Source organism: Phaethon lepturus, unplaced genomic scaffold (assembly GCF_000687285.1).
Source record: "Phaethon lepturus isolate BGI_N335 unplaced genomic scaffold, ASM68728v1 scaffold5007, whole genome shotgun sequence".
Classification (NCBI taxonomy): Eukaryota; Metazoa; Chordata; class Aves; order Phaethontiformes; family Phaethontidae; genus Phaethon; species Phaethon lepturus.
In genome coordinates this window covers 76,921-86,200 of record NW_010549672.1, presented here as the reverse complement: position 1 = coordinate 86,200, position 9,280 = coordinate 76,921, and positions in this window count along the sequence as shown.

The following is a 9,280-nucleotide window of genomic DNA, read 5'->3' as shown; positions in this document are numbered from 1 at the left end:
ATGTTGAGTTTCCTGATAAAATATCTCTATGTGTTCATTTGTTTTAAGCATCTCAGACATATCTGCCTGTTTTCTCCAAATTCCCTACCACCTTCCATTTTTCAACTTGCATGCAAGGGCAGCACAACTGTCTGCAACGCCTAATTTGTATATGCAAAAATCCATCCATACATATGTAATCATTCCTTGCATAGTCAAGTAGCAAGCACCTATATTCAGACACATGTGATGGGACGGAAGGGGACAATGAAATAGAAACTACCTGTCCAGTCGGGCTTTTCACTGCTTGTCACTACTCAGATGCATAGGGCTGTAGACAAACTTATAGCAGAGCTACTGTACCTACGATTTTTAAATGCTGTTGTAGATTTAATGATATGAAAATCAAACAAATTGGAATAAAATTTAAGCTACCACAATAAAGAGAGTTTCCATAACACTTTAATAATTACATTTAGAATCATGCCATAGATACTCTAGAGTGAACATGAATTAACACAATCTGAATTATTTTGCTGAGCTCATCCAGAGACCTCTCTTTAAGCTGCAAATTTTGACACACATTTTTAATCATGTGTCTGGCAGTTAAGACGCTATCAATTATCATTGCTAAGTACCTAGGTCGGATTTGAAAGAAATGGGGAGAGCCATACTTCAGGACGAAAGAAACCAAAACCAAATGTAAAAAAACTTTCCAAACCCATAGAAACATCTATGCCTGTGTACTGGTCCTGAAAAAAGTGCCTCTATTGCCTGATCCAGGACAAGCTTTCTGATTCCCACCCCGCTCCCCGCAAACATAAGAAAACCAGGAAACAATGTGAACACGGTATGATGAAGGCAGCAAACCTAAATAGAATCACATCTCAAGTGAATATCTGTGGCAAGTTTAACAAGAAATTACATAAACAGTGCACCAAGTTGTCATCAGTTTATAGTTACCAACTTGTCATAAGCCACAGACACATAACCCCTTGCAATGCAACCTACTTCGCCGCAGTTCACAACAGAAGTATAGTTCCTGAGGCTGTTCTTTCCTTTTCCCTTCTTGCAGTGCATTTTTTCAACATATTTCTGAGTTTTATCATTAGAGTCCAGCTGGAAGCATGCTTCTGTTGCCAACTACCATTCCCCCCCAACTCTTCCTTCTCCATGAAGGGAAGAATGTAGGACAGCATTGCAGTGGTGGGAGAAGCAGGGAAGCTGAAGGGATGAAACACTCTATCAGAAACAGTAGCTCTACCAGACCTGTATTAGGCAGCATCCATCTTAGTCATAACAGCTCTTAAACTGCACCTCATCATAAGCTATTGCACACCACACCTCTCACAAGAATAGGCATGTTTTCTATGCTTCTGCGTTCTCAGCCTCATTTTACATAAGCAACATTTGATTTTTCATTAATTAATTTGAGACAATGAAGGAGAACAAATGAAAGTGAGCAACATTCATACTATAGCACATTTCTACAATTAGTTTTTCCAAGTATCCCCAAAGGCATCTAGAGAGGAGTAACTAGATTCTTTTCAATTACCTGGTCTTCCAAATAATAAAAAATATCAGCATAAAGTTTCAGTAATAAAGCAGTCTAACAACATACTCAATCAGGTCAACATGGATAAGGAAGCTCAAAACACAGAGTTAACTCCTTCCTGTAAATTAAAGGGGAAAATACCTTCTTAGAAAATCCCCATCTAAAAAGGAAAATCCCCCTTTAAGACAGTCTCTAGTTGTCACATCCAGAGTAGAAAACTACATAGCACTTTTTAAGGTTCAACTTAACAGATCAGCAGGCTTAACATTCCCACACATTGAAGGTGGACCATAACATTATCAAAATAAAGGTTATCAAAGGTTTGTTTTGGGGTTTGGTTTTTTGTTTGGTGTGTTTTTTGTTGGTGTTGTTTTTTTGGGGTTTTTTGTTTGTTTGTTTTGTGTGGGTTTTGTTTTTTTTTTTAACACACACACAAAACTTGAAGCTTATAGGTTGCTCCCACTAGCAATTCTATATATTAATCATCTTAAAAACAAGAAATTTCTCTCAGAGCTGTTTCCCAATGTTTTAACTCCAGAAAAGAACTTGTAAGATATAATGAGCCTTCTGTTTTCGTTTGGGCCATCCAACTACTTGCTGGCAGAGTAATAAATAGAAATAAACCCTGCAGTTTGTTACATATGAACATTATTTTCTTTTATCTTCTCAGGTTTACTTTCAGTGTGGCTTAGCTAAAAGATAATTTGCATACCAAAAATCCTTCTCAGACCCTCAAATTCAAACACGAACATTTTCAGCTATCAAAGTCATATACATAAATATTGGCTTCATACATTAGGCCTCTAGAATTAGCAATTAAAGCTAAACACTTTGATAACAGAAACAGACTTTGTGGCTCTGGTTTTACCTGCTAAACCTCTTGCGGGAGAACTATCCAGCTGGAGAAAACGCACCCGGCATACAGATTTCTTGGCTGTGCCATGTCACGTGTCGCCCAGGAGCTGTTACTTCAGCAGAAGGAGCAATATCAAGTTAGGCCTAAGAAGAAAGCAGAACATCCAGCAAACATATTAGGTTGGTTAGAACAACCAAAGGACTGAAATTATACAAATAATAAATGTTGCAGTTATCTTGCAAGCATCTATACCCAAAATAGCCGTAGACATTTATATCTAATTGTTTTAAATGCCTACAAAAATTATTTGCATATCATGTGATTGGAAAATTAATTCTATTCTTTCTTATACAATCAAATGGCTCTCAGTATTCTTAGGAAGGTCCCTGGATTCTATAAAAACTGGAAATGCCATGAAGATGCATTTATGATTGTAAAAAGGATTTGTTTGCACATTAGGTTCAGCATTATTTTTTCTGATTTTATTTTAATATTACATCATCTTAATTTTCAGGATGCCAACTCTTGAACAGACATCATCTGGGTGGTGAAAGCTGGGCGGGGGGCGGGCAGCTCAACTGCTTTATATATACTCTGTTGATTGGCATTCTGTGCACATGCAAGGCAGTTTGATGTTGATATTTAGACCTGACTGGTAGCAAAACACTTTGCTTAAAATAGAAGAATTTCTAAATTCACTAAACTGAAGGTCTTGGCAACTGAAGAACTGAATGACAAATACCACAGTAACTGAGCATAAAGGCATTCCATGTAATATAAGATACCAAAATGAAACAAAATCAGACTTTGCTACCATTTAAGACCAGAGACCAGTTTAACTCCTTAAGCATGCAGGATAGCAAGCCATTTGTTATGTAACAGCAGCTTCAGATGGCATTTTTAAAACCTACCATCTTCTCACTGAAGAACAGGAGATTAGACTTCTACAGACTCTGAGAGACAGGGAGTGGAGCCAGCAGCAATATTTAGCAGAGTGACTGATTTCTGGCACCACCTAACTTCTCTGCATCAAGAATCTGGCAGCCTGGTAGGTGCTTTTCAAAGATGCTGATTGAATAGCTGATATTAGTGTTACACAAAGACCCAAAACAGCACAAGAAATAACAAGAAAGAATAGGTCCTAAGCACCAAAACTACTTATTTTTTTTATAATAGTGAAGGAAAAAATACTGGGTAGAATGCCAAAGACTTTGTTCATAATTCAGCTTCTCACTAGGCATCTTGACATACCTCTAATATATATCAAACATTTTAGGCACAAAGAAGCCATAAACAAGAAAGAATGTTAGTTCTTCATTTTTATGAGACACAACAATCTGCAAAGTATCGATTTTTTTTTTTTACCAATAAAACTATCCCTATTTCCACTCAGAATTGTAAAACTCCAAGTCTTTGTAATTATAACGATAGCAAATTTGTACTCCTTCACTACACTCACAAGGAGTTTTGAACTATAGAAACACCAATTCATCACTACTAGCTCTGTATGAAAATCTACTGATCATTTGAGAAAAGCAGCCATGTTTTGCTGCTGAACGTCAGTATAGAATCAATTGAAGGGATATACAAGCTCTGAATGCTTCTGCACTGTAAAATTTTGGAGAAATTTATTTACTCATCAGCATAAAGACATATTTATAGATTTGCACCATGGGAAAACAGAAAGGAAGACAAATAAGGTTGGTTGATGTCCTCAGTAGAGGAGGAAAGGGTGAGGAAAGGCAGGAAGGGAATCTTACTGGACTACACCAGGCAAGTAAACATACTTTCTCAAATTTTGAACTTTTTTTTTTTTTCTCCAATTTGCACAGTGAAACTTTCTTTCCATTTGTCTGAAATAGGCTGGAATGTGCTTTAGGAGCTAATCCCTTCATATTTTGTTTACTCGTCATCGGCCCAGTCAAAGCAAGGATTCTCAAATTCATGACCAACCCAACCCACTTTCTCATTTACTTGGTCTTTTCAACTACATTCATGCATAGCTACTGAAAAACAGAAAATTAGCTACATTCACACACAACTGATATATACAAGTTTCCTAATGGAAAGGATGGAACACAGTTACATGCTTTTTCCTATAATCCCCTTAGAGTGATATTTCTCTGCCTCCCCCTCAGTGTCTTGGCTCAACATACTCCGTCTGTAATACGTAGACACATTTTCTCAGTAAAGAGGTCTAGGGTTATTCTGCTGTTGATTCAGTCAAGATCAGCCTTTGTGTTTTGTGATGTCATCCAACAACTGAAGTGCAAATGTAAGGGAGACATAGCTGCCTATTTATTTTAATTGTATTTCAAAGGTTTTCCTTTAGAGTCTTAAATTCTCTTCTCCCTAGATATTTACGTTTTTTTAGACTACACATTTTCCACTTCTTTTGATTATACAAGACTATGAAGGACACATATTTTCCACAGCATAGGGACAGCTGATGTCTGAATTTCAATTTGGAATGTCAAGATTTAGATTTGAATAAGAACTCAAATGAACCCAATCTGAACTGTAGGCAGAAGTCCAAACTGAAGTTTGAAACTACTCTCAAAGTCAGTACCTGTTGTTTGAAGGCATATTAAGCCCATTGAACAGTTACAGATCAAAATGGACGAGCAAGTAAAACCAAATTAGGTAATGGAAACAAACCAGAGAACGTGTTCATAAAGGGGAAAGGAAAATTGAGACATCTGTCAACAGCCTGTATCTTGGATGTCTGTTAATGGTTTTATATTCAGTTTGTGTTATTCAATTGTAATTATGACAAGGTGTGGGTGTCTACATAGTTCGGATCAGCCACGGGTATTAGAACTAAAGAATCTTAGGCTATTGCATAGTGTTCATCTGAAAGATACATTGCATTGAATTTAACACATTTCTATGCTATTCTTGCACTCAAGTTGCCCTTTTCAGTGCTGCACAAAAAAAAAAGCACTGGAATTTTTAGCAGAAATTCCACTGATTGTCAAGGGAAGGGATCTTTCAAAATCCCTCTATGCTTTTGAAATTCCGTGCATGCAGTTTCAGCGTAACATTGTTTTTAAAAGCCTGGAAGGTCATTTGCTAGAAAGTAGTAAAGAACTTTCACTGAGCCCTTCTCCCTTCCTTTTTCCTAATGAGCTCTTATGTACAGCTATCCCGAAGCAGAGTGGCTTGCACATGTGTAAAGACACACATACACACACACAAGCTCTTGGCCACCTATGTTTGGGCATGCTGCCACTTAAAATCAGCACAATCTGAAATTGTCTGCCCTACAGCTCCTCAAGAAAAATGCTGTCTTGGGTTTGATTGAAGATGTTATGGCATTGGTCATGTCCTCTTTCTTGAGGGCAGCTCTGCTGTTCTCTTCCACATGAATTTACATTTCCTGGCATGCACGTATGCAAACCTACGCCCCAAAGAGTCAGACAAGACTTTCCTCTCCACTATATTCTCAGTTGCCAAAGTAAGTTGTGATCTTAGCAAAGAAAAATAAAAAGAAAAACCCGACATCCAGCAAGTATTGGGTTTATGTTAATACTTTCAGAAGACACTTGCACTATGCAGGTAATCCACTATAATCATAAACAGCCGAATAAGATTCTGATCCTAACCTTCAGGTACTCAAAATAGGTGCTTGAGACTAAGCATTGGAAAGAAGGCAAAGAACAGAGGAGAGGGGAAAAATGTTTAAAGTATTATAGAAATGGAGTAATGCTACCCTTATTTTTGATATTCAGGAGGAGTTTGTCATGACTACAGTAGCCCACTCCCGTTTTGCACTGAATAATTTCCAGCATTTCTGTATCACCACATCTCAAATACACATACTGAAGACTTCGCTTTCTAATCTTACAAGAGTGGGTAGAGAGAAAGAAGGGGAGAACAAGAAATACTGATAAGCTTCCCCTCCCTTTTGCCCTCACAATATTGAATGATACTTATCTCTTTCTCCAAATACTTGAGGAATTCACTGCCTCTGCAATAGAGGGAGGAGAAGACTGAAAGGAGATGACCAATTGGCATATGCATCATAAGTTATTTTTTTATTATTTTGTAATTTATAGTTTTAAAATATATTTTATATGTATATTTCTCATAGCAGGGGTGAAATTGCAGTTCCAGAGTAAAAACTGACCAGGATTTGTCACTCTTATTGTGTCACATTAAATGGATTTTATATACTATAGAAGAATCTCGATCTCAGAAACCATTTGTCTTCAATTTCCTTTCAGTTTTTGCCCTAGGAGAGGTGGGACAAATTGTAAGCATTTTAGCTGTTCTTTATTCTCCTTCCTCACTTCCCTGTATCTTACATTATATTAACAGTGCTGTGAACAGCATATGACAGTAATACTGAGCTGTTATGCAAGACACTCAGACTAGGCCCTCATATGCCAATTAAGCATGGTCCACATTTCACAACAAGAAAAATATGTTCCAGACATGAACAGACTGGTTATATCCTTTCTTTGGTCATATTATATTCTTCCTTCAATTCTATTCACTATTTTATTCTGTCCTCAGTCTCATACTCTGTCTCCCACAGCCTCAAGGGACAGTATTTGGAACCTTAAACCAGTTTCAATCAATGGAATGAGGTCACCCATCACATCCATGGCACCGGCAAGATTAGAACATATTTATCCCAAGTCCAAATGCAGTGCCCTATTCAAACAGCTATGCTGCCTGCTAGTTACCAGGTTGAATTGAAAACAAAAGTTATATTAAAAGACAGCAGGATCATTATTTCTCCCTTCTGCCCCCTCCTCAAGTGCCTGAGGTCATTTTCCACAACAAAAATGAAAGCCCTTCTTGGAAGTGTTTTTGTGCTAAACAGCAGTGGTTAATTTCTTGCAACTAATTATTTATTCAAGTGAAAGTATAATGATCCTCCAACATGATTGAAAGTGCTTCAACTGAGTTTCCTGCTAACAGCAGACTCTAGAAAAGACGCAATAAATCAGCAGGGTTATGGAAATCTTTAAACAAAGCAAGTCTACGACAGGAACCCATTAACAATATAGCCATGTAATATTTATGTACCTAGATGACTTGTGCTTTTAACCTAGCGCTTTCAGCTATAGTTTTTTAGCACCTGGGTCATATTCAGTAAGAATGAAATTCACCCTATCTGCTAAAAGCCAGCGTAAGCATTATGTGTTCAGAGTGTAGAGTTACCATAGGACTTAAGTGATAGAGCCTTCCCACCAAATGGAATTTTGTCCAGATTTTTCTAAATTAAAAAACCCAGAACATGTTTAAGCAGCAGAGAAATTTGAATCTGTGAGCCTCAGACTCCCTGCTTACCCTTAGCAAGAAAATTGGTAGGTACCTAAACAAGAAAGGTTTCATAAATCCAAAGAGATATTGATGCAGAAACAGAACTTCTCAGAATATCCAATGTCATCTATGCTTGTTTAGATTGTGATTTGTTGATTAAGAGTGTTTACTGAGACAGTAACAGTGGATCTCTAGAGATTTTTTAAGAGAGGGTGCTGCCTGCATAAAATGCCGTCCATCTACTCCAAAAACTATGAATTCATTACAGGTTGGTTCAAAAGTATTAAGTGCTGCAGAAAAGCAAGACCCAATTGTGTAGAAATATATTTTGATTATGTTTGAGCCTTCTGGATGTTACAGACATACAAATCCGATCCCCTTAAATCTCCAAAAGGAAGAGATATTTCCCTTTCTTCCATCACATTAAACTATGCCTGCATGTGTGTTTACATTAAAATATAAGCATGTGTGAAGCAAAGGGAATGGTTTAATAATCTCCACTTCCTTTGGCTATACATGCTTCCCCTCATCCCATTCACTCATTTACTTCATTGCCAATCTCCCAATCAGTCTTCCCATGGTTTTAAGAGATAGAATCTGGATTCACAAAACAGTTTCAGTCAAGGTCCCGAACATTGCTTTATTTCCTGGCCTACCCTTCTTTACTGTAACACATGGCTGCAAAAAGAGAAATCTTGCTACTGCGGGGCTGGAAAAGGGAAACTTCAAGAAAGGGTGTAGGAACAGCAGTTTCCTGGGACTCAGGGAGGGAATCAAGAGTTATAAGAAATTAGTAGAAGGGGAATGAAGGACAGAAAAGGAAACCAAACATCACTCCGCCTTCCCAATAAAGTCATCTTTGCTCTCACCATAGGTTTTTGGGCCAGTGACCACTTTCAACTCACACTTTCTGTTGGAAAAATAAATTAGGAGCCGAGCTTAATTTTGTCAATAGAAAGTTTAAAGTGGTCACTGGAGCACAAAGCGCTTTTTCAAAGGGCAGCTGAGCTCAACAGGGACAAGGAAGAGGAAGCGGAGAGCCACAAAAATACAGGCAGATTAAAAAAATATTAAGAGTGTACCATTTTTCAACACTAAAGGCTTTTCTAACTATTTAACTGCAGTCTTGTATCTCTATCGTGGGCTGTTTTTCTTTAGAATAATATATATTACTTAAAAATACCTTTAACAGGGCAGAAAATAAGTAGTTTGTGTGTGGTTTTCTTTATAAAAAAAACAGGAAACAGTAAACGCATTTGCTCCCTGACTACATAGGATTATGCTTTGCCCTCATGTTGCAAGTCGTTGGATCCAGTACAAGTAACCGTACTGCAATGGGTTTTGCTATGCTAAGTATTTAAACTGTGTGCCCAGTCCTTCAAAGTCTGAGCTTATTCTGTGTTCAGAGCTTTGTAGGGTTGAGTGAATAGCATATTTGCCTTGAATGGTTGTCCCTAGATAACAGTAACAAAAATCCAAAACTTATTTACATCATTTAACATGCTTAAAAGCTTAGCTGCCGATACAAAAAAAACCCAAAACAAGCAAGCAGAAAAATGCAATTCTTTAGAATGGTCTCTGCTGTTGAAAATAAGAAGTTACACCATCAAAAGGCA